Raw genomic sequence first — 15,475 nt, forward strand, 5'->3', positions numbered from 1 at the left:
AATAAACCCACATAAATCATAGACATTTATATATATATTACTAACAGCAAGACATAGAAAGAGAAATTCCATTCAAACTTACTGGAAACATTATGAAATATTTTGCAGTCTATCTGCCAAAACCAACACAGGAACTATATAAACACAATCACAAAACACTTCTCACATAAAGAAAGTCAGATCTAAATAATTGGAAAAATATCAGTTGCTCATGGGTAGGCTGAGTTAATATAATAAAAATGACAATTCTACCCAAATTAATTTACTTATTCAGTGCTATACCAGTCAAATTATCAAAAATTATTTTATAGAGCTGGAACAAACAATAACAAAATTCATCTGGAGGAATTAAAGGTCCATAGTATCAAGCGACTTAAGAAAAGAAATGCTAGGGAAGGTGACCTAGCCATACCAGATCTAAAATTGTATTATAAAACATCAATCATAAAAACTACCTGGCACTGGCTGAGAAATTGAGTGGTGGATCAGTGGAATAGGTTAGGTACACAAGACACAATAATCTATGACTATAGTAATCTACTATTTGATAAATCCAAAACCTCCAGTTTCTGTGATAAGAACTCACTATTTAGCAAGAACTAATGTAAAACAGTATGGCAGAAACTAGGCATAGATCAACATCTTACACACTATACCAAGATAAAGTCAAAATGGGTGAATGAGTTAGATATAAAGACTAATACTATAGGCAAACTAGGAGAGCAAGGCATAGTTTACCTGTCAAGTCTATGGAGAAGGGAAGAATTTATGACCAAACAATACACAGAGAACATTTAAAATGCAAAATGGGTGATTTTGATTATATTAAATTAAAAAGTTTTTGTTTTTGTTTTGCAAAACAAACCCAGTACAACCAAGATTAGAAGGGAAATGCAAATCAAAACAGCTTGGAGGTACTCCATCACAAAAGTTAAATGGGCCAATATGACAAAACAGGAAAACTATCAATGTTGGAGATGTGGGGAAATTAGAACACTAATGCATTGTTAGTGGATTTGTGAACTGATGCAATGATTCTGGAGAGCAATTTGGAACTATGCCCAAAGGGCTATAAAAATGTGCATACCCTTTGACCCCGCAATATCACTTCTAGGTCTGTATCCCAGAGATCACAAAAATGGGAAAGTACCAACATGTACAAAAATACTTATAGCAGCTCTTTGTGTGGTGGCCAAAAACTGGAAACTGAGGGATGCCCATCAATTATGGAATGGCTGAATAAGTTGTGCTATATGAATGTAATGGAATATTGTTATGATATAAGAAATGATGAGCAGGCGGACTTCAGAAAAACCTGGAAAGACTTATATGAACTGATGCTGAGTGAAGTGAGCAGAACCAGAACATTGTAGAGTAACAGCCACATTGTGTGATGACTAACTTTCATCAACCTGGCTTTTTTTCAGCAATGCGGGATCTAAGACAACTCCAAAAGACTCATGATGGAAAATGCTGCCCACTTCCAGAGAAAGATCTATGAAGTCTGAATGTAGATTGAAGCATACTATTTACTCTCTTCTTTTTTCTTTTAATGTTTTGTTTTGTTTCTTCTTTCTTGTGGTTCCCTCCCTTCTTTACAACATGACTAATGTGAAAATATATATTATATGAATATATATGTATAATCTATATTAGACTGTATGCTGTCTTGTTGAGGGGCTAAGGGAGGGAAGCAGAGAAAATTAAGAACTCAAAACCCTACGGATGTGATTGTTGAAAACTAAAAATAAATAAATTTATTAAAAAAAGAAAGTCCTTAAGGAAAACAAAACTCTTCAGAAAAAGCTGAAAAAAAGAACATATGAACCAGCAAGCCACTTTGGAGTTTACAATAATGCTTACACTAAAAGTTTGCATCATTTACAAAGTAGATTTTCTTTAGGAAAAGTCAAAGTCAGCTCTGCCCCTTCATTGGATTCCATAGTGAAAATCAACTACATGGCTACCTGGAGAATTCACCTACATATTACAATTAAGTGCCTGTATCTATGTCTAAGAAGCTAATAATTTTATATGTTATAAATGGTTTGTTGTCCTGTACTAAAACATTATTATTATTACAAAACTCAAAATCTTCAATTTATCTTTAGTTTCTTCAGAATAACTAACTTCTCTGCTGACCAGATTGTGGCAGAGTGCCTCTCAGAATTCAGTTAAAATAGTACTGAGAAAACATACAGAGTCAATAAACATTTTATTTCCCAATCCTTTCTAGCCAAATGTTGTAAACTTTGTTTGAGTTCTTATTTTTCTTATTTTTCCTCAGTGAACAATAAAGAAAAATAAACTGAAGACCCATTTACCCTCCCACCTAAAGCCTGGCACTGTTCCTGGCACATACTATGTACTTAACAAATGCTTTTTGACATGTTGACTACTAAAACTTTCATTCTAATGACTTAGACTTCCTGCAGTTCAATTGAATTTAATTCTATGAAAATTATCATTTGCTTAGCAGTTATTTTGTGCAAAGCTTTGCATTAGAGAGTAGGTGTGGAAAAAATGTATTTACCTATGAAAAGATTGTGTTATGCAGAAGGGGAGATCATTGATTCACAGTTTTCCATCAAGCAATCTGCATATGACACCTTTAAACTTGTGATTTAATTAGCAATATTAAATTGATATTTAATTAATTGAAATTAATTTAGTTAATTTCCTCTTTCAACATAGATTAGTGCCTCTTATGTAATGTATAGCTTTAAAAAGTTGCATAGGATCACTGAGAAATTAAATGGCTTGCCCAGGATTACATAGTCAGGATTTGTCACATATGTGACTTGATTCGAGGTCTTACTCACTTTCTGGCCAATAGTTTATCTATAAATATTAGAAGCTCACTATATTTCTGAAATTAATCACAAATTCCAATACTACAAATACAGACTTCAAATATCCTAGAGAAATAAAACACATCTGAACTGAATAATTAACAGATGTTTCTCTGTCTCTTTCTGTGTGTCTTTATCTGTCTCTGTCTCTGTCACTCTCTCTCTCTGTCTCTCTGTCTCTTTCACTCTCTCTCTCTCTCTCTCTCTCTCTCTCTCACTCACACACACACACAACAATGACGACGACGACGATGACGACAATGATGACAACAACAACAAAGCTTTATAAAGATGCTAATTTGGACATTTGTTTATTAGCCCACACAAAGCCTTATATAATAGACCTAATTTTAAAAAATTATTTTGATCACAATGTTACAAACTTTCATAATGAGTTTTTTTCATCTTTCTGGGTTTTTTCCCAACTGAGTAATAAAAAAGTAAGACCATATCCCTCAATTCTCCCACCAACACCTCAAAAGAACCTTAAAATCACTGTGCTTATTTGTTTGGTTGTTGTTGTTGTCATTTGTGAGAGATCTTTCTTTTTTGTTTAAAGAGGAACAATTCACATTCCCAGGAAAACAAGTACATCGGCTTCTTTTAACCATGTGAACATGCTTATTAGTAAATAAAAATAACAGTATCTAAATAGATTCCCTACTAAATATTGTATTAGTGAATTTCTTGTATATCTCTTAAATATAAGAAGACTTTGTTATTGGCATGTTTTCTGTCAGGAAAAATATATATAATAGGAGAATATTATAAACATATTTTGGGAGGTAATTTTAAAATATATACCTCAGTGATTACTTGACCCTCAACTAATCTGGCCTGTACCTGTTCCCATTTTTTGGGAAAAGCTATCAGCACATAGAAAAAGAGCTGAGCTCTTGAAGAGGGCAGAGCCAAGATGGTGGTTGGAAAACAAGGAATCACTTAAGCTCTCCCCCAAATCTCTCCAAACATGTGTAAAAACAGCTGTGAACAAATATTAGAGCTACAGAATCCATAAACTAACAGAGGGAAGCAGGTCTCCAGTCTAGGACTGCCTGGATGGTTGCTGAAAAGGGTCTAATGTACCATACTGCGAGCAGAGTGCAGCTCAGTGTGGACCATTCCAGGAATGACCAGGCAAGGAACAGATTAGACAGAGGAGGTCTTAGGGCGATGAATCACTGAGCTGAGGCAGTTGCCAGACTTCTCAACCAACAAATGCCAAAGACAACTTAGGAGGTCAGTGGGAAAACTGCTGGCTCTGGGTGAGAGAAGTGTGTAGTCTGGGCCCAGTCCCCGGGTGGAGGAGGTGGTGCAGCAACAGCAGCAGGAAGTTCCAGTGGCTACTTCCAGAGCTCCAGCTGCAGATGCATCTGGGGCTATTCTCACCCTGTGGGAGGAATCAAGCTGCAGATCAGAAGCAGGAGTACAGGGAACACTTTACTAGCACAGAGGAAGAGTTCTCTTGCTTTATCCTGCTTGGATCTGGTTCCAGGTCTTGGTTGGGAGTTCTTGGGGGAGGAGGAGTGCTGGTGTGGCAGAGCTTGCGGTGTAGACGTAGCTCTGAAAGTATCAGTGCAAGACCCCTGAAGCTTGGGACAAAGCACTCACCACTCTGAAGGTAGTCAGACCCTGATGAGAAGCTCAAGAGTGAAGTACTTCTCTGAGAACATAAACAATCAGTGTAAAATCACTCAGACTATAGAACATTTTTGGTGACAAAGAAGACCAAAATGTACAGCCAGAAGAAGTCAACAAAGTCAAAGAACCTACATCAAAAGCTTCCAAGAACAACATGAACTAGTCTCAGGGCATGGGAGAGCTAAAAAAGGATTTGGAAAAGCAAGTTATAGAAGTAGAGGAAAAATTGGGAAGAGAAATGAGAATGATGTGAGTAAACCATGGAAAACAAGTCAATGAATTGCTAAAGGAGACACAAAAAAAATTGAAGAAAACAACACCTTAAAAAATAGACTAACTCAAATGGCAAAAGAGCTTCAAAAAGCCAATGAGGAGAAGAATGCCTTGAAAGGCAGAATTAGCCAAATGGAAAAGGAGGTCCAAAAGATGACTGAAGAGAATACTACCTTAAAAATTAGACTGGAGCAAGTGGAAACTAGTGACTTTATAAGAAAACAAGGTATTATAAAACAGAACCAAAGGAATGAAAAAATGGAAGACAATGTGAAATACCCCTTTGGAAAAACCACTGACCTGGAAAATAGATCCAGGAGAGAGAATTTAAAAATTATTGGACTACCTGAAAGCCATGATCAAAAAAAGAGCCTAGATATCATCTTTCAAGAAATTATCAAGGAGAACTGCCCTGATATTCTAGAGCCACAGGGCAAAATAGAAATTGAAAGAATCCACTGATCACCTCCTCAAATAGATCCCAAAAAGAAATCTCCTAGGAATATTGTCCCCAAATTCCAGAGCTCCCAGATCAAGGAGAAAATACTGCAAGCAGCCAGAAAGAAACAATTTGAGTATTGTGGAAACACAATCGGAATAACACAAGATTAGCAGCTTCTCCAGTTTCTGGGCTAATAATTCACTATTTCACAAAAACTGTTGGGAAAATTGGAAAATGGTAGGGCAAAAACTGGGCATAGACCAATATCTTACACCATATACCAAAATAAAGTCAAAATGGGTTCATGATTTAGGAGTAAAAGTTGATAGTCTAAGTAATTTGGGAAAGCAAGGAATAGTTTACTTATCAGATTTGTGGAAAAGTAAAGAATTCATGACCCAACAAGAGATAGAGAGCATTACAAAATGCAAAATGGATAATTTTGATTATGTCAAATTGAAATGTTTTTGTACAAAAAAAGCCAATGCAACAAGAATTAGGAGGGAAGCAGAAAATTGGGAGAAAATCTTTGCAACTAGTATCTCTGATAAAGGCCTCATTTCTAAAATATACAGGGAGCTAAGCCAAATATATAGGAATACAAGCCATTCCCCAATTGAGAAATGGTCAAAGGATATGAACAGGCAGTTTTCAGAGGAAGAAATTAAAGCTATCTACAGGCATATGGAAAAATGCTCTGGATTGCTGCTGATTAGAGAAATGCAAATCAAAACAACTCTTAGATACCACATCTCTCCTGTCAGATTGGCTAAAATAACAAATCAGGAGAATGATAAATGCTGGAAAGGATGTGGGGAAATTGGAACATTGTTGCATTGCTGGTGGAGTTGCGAGCTGATCCAGCCATTTTGGAGAGCAGTTTGGAACTATGCCCAAAGGGCTATAGAAATGTTCATACCCTTTGACCCAGTAATACCACTTCTAGGGTTGTATCCCAAAGAAATCACGCAAGTGGGAAAAGGACCCATATGTACAAGAATATTTATAGCAGCTCTCTTTGTGGTAGCCAAGAATTGGAAATCAAAGGGATGCCCATCAATTGGGGAATGGCTGAACAAGCTGTGGTATATGAAGGTGATGGAATACTATTGTGCCATAAGAAATGGGGATGATGCAGACTTCATAACAACCTGGAAAAACCTACACGACATAATGCTGAGTGAGCGGAGCAGAGCCAGGAGAACGTTGTGCACAGCCACAGATATGTGGATTCCGTGAGGACCAACCCTGACATACTGCGCTTCTCTCAGCAACCTAAAGGGGCAAGGACAACTCCAGGGGACTCACGATGGAGAATGCTATCTTCATTCAGAGAAAGAACTGCGAAGTTTGAATACAGACTGAGGCACACTACATGCTCGCCTTTTCTGCTTCTCTTTTGTTTTTGGTTTTGGGTTTTTCTTTTTTTTGTTTTGTTTTGTTTGGTTCTGTTTCTTCTTTCTCATGATTCATTCCATTGGTCAAAATTCTTCTCCACGACTTGACTAGAGCATAAATTAATTCAATGCGAAGTTATACATGACAATTATATGAGACTTCATGCCGTCTTGGGGAGGGAGGGGGGAGGGAGGGGAGAAAAACTGGAACTCAAAACTATGTAGAACCGTGTGTGGTAAACTAAAAATAAATAAAGGAAAAAAAAAAAGATTAGCAGCTTCTATGTTAAGGGATCTAAGGGCTTGGAATATGATATTCCAGAGGTTAATGGAGCTAGGATTAAAACCTAGAATCACCTACCCAGCAAAACTGAGTATCATGTTCCAAGGCAAAATATGGATTTTCAATAAAATAGAGGACTTTCAAGCTTTCTCAGTGAAAAGCCCAGAACTGAATAGAAAATTTGACTTTCAAACACAAGAATCAAGAGAAGCATGAAAAGGTAATCAAGAAACGGAAATTGCAAGGGACTTCCTAAAGTTGAACTGTTTTGTTTACATTCCTACATGGAAAGATGATGTGTATGATTCATGAGACCTCAGTATTAGGGCAGTTGAAGGGAATATGCATATATATGTATATGTGTATATATATATATATATTTATATCTATATGTTTATGTTACATATATAGGTGAATGTAGTATGTATGTATGTATGTATGTGTATATGTATGTATGTGTATGTATGTGTATATATATATGTGTGTGTTTTATATATATATGTGTTTATATGTATGTGTATATATATGTGTGTATGTGTATATATATACATATACATATATATATATATATATACATATATATATATATATATATATGTAAAAGAGAGAGAGCAGACACACAGGGTGAGTTGAAGATGAAGAGAAGATATCTAAAAGAAATAAAATGAAATTAAGGGATGAGAGAGCAATATAGTGAGAGAGGGAGATAGGGAGAGATAGAATGGGGTGGATTATCTTGCATAAAGGTGGCAAGAGGAAGCAGTTCTGTGGGAGGAGGGGAGAGGGCAGGTGAGGGGGGAATGAGTGAACCTTGCTCTCATGAAATTTGGTCTGAGGGGGAATACCATACATACTCAGTTGGGTATCTTACCCCACAGGAAAGAAGATGGAGGAAGATAAAAAAAAATAAAAGCGGGGGGGATGATGGAGGGGAGGGCAGATGGGGATGGAGGTAATCAAAACAAACACTTTGGAAAGTGGACAGAGCTAAGGGAGAAAATTGAATAAAGCGGGATGGGTTGGGAGGGCGCAAAATGTAGTTAGCCTTTCACAACATGAGTATTGTGGAAGGGTTATACATAAAGATACATGTGTGGCCTAGGTTGAATTGCTCGACTACTTAGGGAGGGTGGGTGGGAAGGGAAGAGGGGAGAGAATTTGGAACTCAAAGTTTTAAAATCAGATGTTCAAAAACAAAAAAAAAGTTTTTGCATGCAACTAAAAAATAAGATACACAGGCAATGGGGCGTAGAAATTTATCTTGCCCTACAAGAAAGGAAGGGAAAAGGGGATGAGAGGGGAGGGGGGGTGATAGAAGGGAGGGCTGACTGGGGAACAAGGCAACCAGAATATAAGCCATCTTGGAGTGGGGGGGGAGGGTAGAAATGGGGAGAAAATTTGTAATTCAAACTGTTGTGAAAATCAATGCTGAAAACCAAATATGTTAAATAAATAAATTTAAATTTAAAAAAAAAAGGAGAGGACTTTCAAGTTTTCTCAGTGAAAAGACCAGAGCTGTGTAGAAAATTTGACTTTCAAACACAAGAATCAAGAGAAGCATGAAAAAGTAAACAAGAAAGAGAAATCACAAGGGACTTACTCAAGTTGAACTGTTTTGTTTACATTCCTACATTGAAAGGTGATGTGTGTAATTCATGAGACCTCAGTATTATAGTATATATAGACAGAGGGCACAGGGTGAGTTGAATATGAAGGGATGATATCTAAAATAAATAAAATCAAATTAAGGGGTGACAGAGGAATATATTGAGAGAGGGAGAAAGGGAGAGATAGAATGGGGCAAATTATCTCGCATACAAGTGGCAAGAAAAAGCAGTTCTGTTGGGAGGGAAGAGGGTGCAGATGAGGGGGAACAAGTGAATCTTGCTCTTATGGGATTTGACCTGAGGAGGGAATAACATAAACACTCAATTGAGTATGTTACCCCACAGGAAAGAAAGAGGAAGGAGATCAAAAGGGGGGATGATAGAAGGGAGGGCTGATAGGGGGAGGAGGTAATCAAAAACAAACACTTTCAAAAAGGGACAGGTCAAGGGAGCAAATTGGATAAAGGGAAACAGGATAGAATGGAAGGAAATATAGTTAGCCTTTCACAACATAAGCATGGTGGAAAGTGTTTTACATAATGATACATGGGTGATCTATGTTTAATTGCTTGCCTTTCTAGGGAGGGTAGGAGGGAAGGGAAGAGGAGAGAGAATTTGGAATTCAAAGTTTTAAAAGAAGATGTTCAAAAAAATTTTACATGCAACTAGGAAATAAGATATACAGGCAATGGGGCATAAACATCTATCTTGCCCTACAAGAAAGTAAGGGAAAAGGGGATGGGGGGAGTGGGGTGACAGAAGGGAGGGCTGACTGGGGAGCAGGGAAATCACAATATGGCACCTTGGAGTGGTGGAGAGGGTAGAAATGGGGAGAAAATCTGTAATTCAATAAAAAAAAGATGTGATTGGAAAAAAATAGAATCCATCGATCACCCCCTGAAAGAGATCCCAAACTGAGAACTCCAGGAGATATAGTAACCAAATTCCAGAATTATCTGCTGAAGGATAAAATACTGCAAGCAGCCAGAAAGAAACAATTCAAATATCACAGGACTACAGTCAGGATCACACAGCACCTTGCAGCTTCTACATTAAAAGATCAGCAGGATTGGAATATAATATTCCAAAAGGCAAAGGAGCTTGGACTAAAATCAAAGATCAATTACCCAGAAAAACTGAGCATAATTTTTCAGGCAAATAGATGGACATTCAATGAAATAAGGGAACTCCAGATCTTCCTGATGAAAAGGCAAGAGCTCAATGGAAAATTTGACCTTCAAATACAAAACTCGAGAGAGACATAAAAAGGTAAACAGGGTGGGGGGGAAGCCTTATTATTCAAAAAGTCCAAATTGTTAAATTGTTTACATCCTTAAATAGGATTATACTTTTATTTATGTTTTATATGTGTGTGTGTGTGTGTGTGTGTGTGTGTGTGCGCGCACATGTTATATATGTGCATATATGTTAAACTTTTTAATCAAATTTTATTTTATACTCAAAGACCAGAACACAAATACAGAATAGAGAAAAGGAACAAAACACATCGTAAACTTAAATATTAAAACTAAATACAAAGTAAGGAAAAAAGCATGTCATGTTCATAGCACAAAGTAAGAGAGGATTCAAAATATATAACAATAGATTGTAATTTCAAGTGTTATGGGGGGTAAAGATTCTTTTTCTCCCTTTTTTTGGTGGTAAAGGGCAATCAGAGTTTTGTGACTTGTCCGGGGTCACACAACTAGCAAGTGTTTGAGATAAGATCTGAACTCAGTTCCCCCTGACTTCAGGGCAAGTGTTCTATCCAGTGTGCCACCTAATGGTCCCTATATATGTTAACATTGAGAATGGCATAGCTATTATGAAAATTAAAAGGGATATTCATAGACAGAGGGTATGAGTATAAATTAACTGATGTAGTGATAAAAAATAATTAAAGGTGCAAATGGATTGATCTGGGAGATGAGATAAGGAGAAGGTAGAAAGGGGTAAATTACATCACATGAAGAGGCACAAAAATGTATTATAGTAGAGGGAAAGAAGGGAGGGAGAAGAGCAGTCTTTGAGCCTTACTCTCATCAGATATGTTTCAAGTAGGGAATAACATACTCTGATAAGTATGGAAATCAAACTTGTCCTATAGGCAGTAGGAGGGGAAAGTGGAAAGAAAGGGTGGGTGATAAGAAGGGAGGGAAGAAGTAGTAAGAGAAAAGGGTAAGATAAGAAAGGAGCGATGACAGGGAGGGAAAATTGAGGTAAGCAGTGGTCAAAAGCAAAACTCTTTTGGGGAGGGGTAGGAAGAAGGGAGAAAAAAATCATAAACAGTGAGGGAAATAGGATGGAGAAAAAGACAGAGATAGCAATCATAACTGTGAATGTGAATGGGATGAACTCTCCAATAAAACAGAGGTGGATAGTGGAATGGTTTAAAAACCATAATCCTACAATACGTTGTTTACAAGGAACACATGTGAAACAGGGGGATACACACAGGGTAAAGGTAAAAGGCTGGAGTAGAATATATTATTCTTCAGCTAAAGTAAAAGCAAAGCAGGGGTAGCAATCCTAATCTCAGACAAAGCAAAAGCAAAGATAGATCTAATTAAAAGAGATAAGGTATGAAACTATAACCTGCTAAAAGGCATCACAGACAATGAAGTAATATCGTTACTTAACATATATGCACCAAGTGGTACAACATCCAAATTCCTAGAGAAGTCAAGAGAATTACAGGAAGAAACAGACAGCAAATCTATACTGGGGGACCTCGACCTCCCTATCTCTGAATTTGATAAATCTAACCTCAAAATAAAGAAGAAAGAAGTTAAGGAGGTGAACAGAATTTTAGAAACGGTAGATATGATAGACCTCTGGAGAAAATTGAATGGAAATAGAAAGGAATATATTTTTTCTCAGCAGTAGTTGGCACATACACAAAAATTGACCATGTACTGTGGCATAAAATCCTCACAATCTGGTGCAGAAAGGCAGAAAGATTGGGTCAAAAAACAAATCATAGAAACAATCAATAACTTCATTCAAAAGAATGACAAAAATGAGACAACATGCCAAAATTTATGGGATGCAGCAAAAGCAGTTCTTAGGGGAAGTATTATATCTCTGAATACTTACATGAATAAAATAAAGAAAAAGGAGATCAATGAATTAGGCATGCAGCTGAAAAAGCTAGAAAAAGAACAATTTGAAAGTCCCTAATTAAATACCAAATTGGAAATACTGAAAATCAAAGGTGAAATTAATAAAATTGAAATATACAAAACAATTGAACTAATAAATAAAACTAAGAGCTGGTTTTATGAAAAAAAACCAATAAAATCAATAAAAATTTGGTCAATTTGATTAATAAAAGAAAGAAGAAAACCAAATTACCAGCATCAAAAATAAAAAGGGTGAATTGACCACCAACAAAGAGGAAATTAAAAGAAAAATTAGGAATTATTTTGCCCAATTGTATTTCCATAAATTTGATAATCTTAGGGAAATGGATGAATATTTACAAAAACATAACTTGCAAAGATCAACAGAAGAGGAAGTAAATACCTAAATAACCACATCTCAGAAAAAGAAATTGAGCAAGCCATCAATTAATTCCCTAGGAAAAAATCTCTGAAGCCAGATGGATTTACATGTGAATTGTATCAATCATTTAAAGAGCAATTTATTTCCATACTTTATAGACTATTTGGGAAAATAGGTGAAGACTGGGTCCTACTAAACAGTTTTTATGATATAAATATGGTAGTAACACCTAAACTAGGAAGAGTCAAAACAGAGAAAGAAAATTATAGACCAATTTCTCTAAGGAAAATTTTAAATAAAATATTAGCAAAAAGATTACAGCAACTTATCTCAAGAATCTATGACCAGGTAGGATTTATTCCAGGAATGCAAGACTGGTTCAATATTAGGAAAACTATCAGATAATTGATGATATCAACAACAAAACTAGCAGAAACCATATGATGATCTCAATAGATGCAGAAAAAGCTTTTGACAAAATACAGCACCATTCCTATTAAAAACATTAGAAAGCATAGGAATAAGTGGATTCTTCCTTAAAATCATTACTAGCATCTATCTAAAAATGATCAACAAATATTACATGTAATGGGAATAAGCAAGATGCATTTTCAAAAAGATCGATGGTGAAACAAGGATGTCTATTATCCTCCCCTATTGTTCAATTATTGTGTAAACAAATTTAATGCAAAGTTATATGTAGAAGATATATTGGATTCCATGTCATCTTGGGGAGGAGGGGAGAAGGGGGGGAGAAAATCTGGAACTCAAAATCATGCAGTGTTATAAACTAAAAATAATATATGCATATATATGTATATATATATATATATATGTTCATTCAAAAAATGTTAGCTTTAGCAATAAGGGAAGAAAAAGATATTGAAGGAATTAGAATAGTCAAAGAAGAAACTAAGTTATCACTCTTTGCAGATGATATGATGATTTACTTAGAGAATCCTAGAAAATCAAGTAAAAAATTACTTGCAATAATAAATAACTTTAGGAAAGTTGCAGGATATAAAATAAACCCACATAAATCCTCAGCATTTCTATATATTACTAAGAAAGTCCAATAGCAAGAGATAGAAAGAGAAATTCCATTTAAAGTTACCATAGACACTATAAAATATTTAGGAGTCTAGCTTCCAAAACAAACCCAGGACCTATATCAACACAATTATAAAACTTTTCACACAAATAAAAATCAGACCTAAGGTACTGGAAAAGCATCAGTTGCTTATAGTTAGGCCATGCTACTATAATAAAAATGAAAATTTTACCTTAATTAATTTATTTATTCAGTGCCATACCAATTTAACCACCAAAAAAGTATTTTACAGAGCTGGATGAAATAATAACAAAATTCATCTCATATGACAAAAGTTTCAAAATATCAAAGGAATTAATGAAAATAAATGCTAAGGAAGGTTGCCTAGCCATACCAGATATTAAACTGTATTATAAAGCAGCAATCATCAAAACTACTTGGTACTTGCTAAGATATAGAGTGATGGATCAGTGGAAGAGCTTAGGTACAGAAAACGCAACAGTTAATGAATATAGTAATCTCTGACAAACCCTGCTTCTGGTATAAGAACTCACTGTTTCACAAAAACTGCTGGGGAAACTGGAAAATATTATGGCAGAAATTGGGCATAGACCAATATCTTACTCCATATACCAAAAAAAAAAAAAAATAAAATGGGATCATGACTTGGATATAAAGGCTGATACTATAAGCAATTGGGGAGAGAAGGGAATTCTTTACCTGTGAGACGTATGGAGAAGGGAAGAATTTATGACTAAACAAGAGATGGAGAACAGTACAAAATGCAAAATGGATAATTTTACTATATTAAATTGAAAAGGTTTTGTACAAGCAAAGCCAATGCAACCAAGATTAGGAGGGAAGCAAAAAATTGAGAAAGAATTTTTATAACCAGTGTCTCTGACAAAGGCTTCATCTCTAAAATATACTGGGAACTGAGTCAAATTTATAAGAATACAAGTCATTCCCCAATTGATAAAGGGTCAAAGGATATGAACAGGCATTTTTCAGAGGAAGACATTAAAGATATCTATAGTCACATAAAAATGCTCTAAATCACTACTGATTAGAGAAATGTAAATCAAAACAACTCTCAAGTACCAAATCTCCCCTATCAGATTGGCTAACATGTTAATACAGGAAAATGATAAATTCTGGAAAAGATGTGGGAAAATTGGAACACTATTGCACTGTTGGTAAAGTTGTGAACTGATCCAACCATTCTGGAGAGCAATTTGGAACTATGTCCAAAGGCTATAAAATGTGCATATCCTTTGACCCAGGAATACCCCTTCTAGGGTTGTATCCCAAAGAGACAACAAAAGGGGGAAAATTACCCTTATGTACAAAAATATTTATAGCAGCTCTTTCTGTGGTGGCAAAGAATTGGAAATCAAGGGGATGAGCATCAGTTGAAGAATGGCTAAACAAATTGTGGTATATGAGTGTAATGGAATACTAGTGTTCTATAAGAAATGAGAAGCAGACGGACTGCATAAGAACCTGGAGAGTCTTATTTGATCTGATGATGAGTGAAGTGAGCAGGAGGAGGAGAAGATTGTACACAACCATGACACATTGCTTCTGGGATGACTAACTTTGCTAGATTTGGCTCTTTTGAATAATGCAAGGTTCTAAGACCACTCCAAAAAGATCATGATGGAAAAGGCTATCCCCATCCAGGGAAAGAATTACAGAATCTGAATGGAGATTGAAGCAAACTATTTGCTCTCTCTCTTTTTATTTTATTTTAATTTTGTTTTTTTTATATATATTTCTCTCAGTTCATTTCATTGGTTGTAATTCCTCTTCGCAACTTGTTTTTCAGAAATAAGTTTAATGTAAAGGTATGTGTACAACCTATGTCAGATTACATGCCATCTTGGGGGTGGAGGGCAGAGGAGAGGAAGAGAGAGAAAATTTGGAATGCAAAAACTTGTGGAACTGAGTGCTGTAAACTAAAAAAATAATTAATTAAAAAAAGAAAGAAAACTATGGCATATTTGGAGACCAGAGGAAAGTATTTTCAGTAATAGCAGTTGGAAGTGTGATAAGGGATCAACAAATAAAAAGATTACTTTGTACTAGTTCAGTTAACATAAGTTTTGATCATGATTTATTGGTATGAGAATGTAATCCACTAATGCATAATGATACTCAACTAGAACTTTTACTCTTAGAGAGTTCCTAAAATGCAAAGAGTTCAAGTGAATTGTTCACAGTCCCATGCCTAGTAAGGTTCAGGGGTGGAATCTGTATCCAATCATTTCTGACTGTAATTTCTTATTTCGAGTTCCACTACTCCATGCACTTTTCAACACTACCTCTTACATTTAAACAGCTCAGCATTTTAATGATTAACATTATATTGTGAATTCTTCTAGAAGCACCCTGATGTTGGGAAGCAGGAGCACATAAGTAGATG

This window comes from Trichosurus vulpecula, chromosome 5 (genome assembly GCF_011100635.1).
Source record: "Trichosurus vulpecula isolate mTriVul1 chromosome 5, mTriVul1.pri, whole genome shotgun sequence".
NCBI classification, from domain to species: Eukaryota; Metazoa; Chordata; class Mammalia; order Diprotodontia; family Phalangeridae; genus Trichosurus; species Trichosurus vulpecula.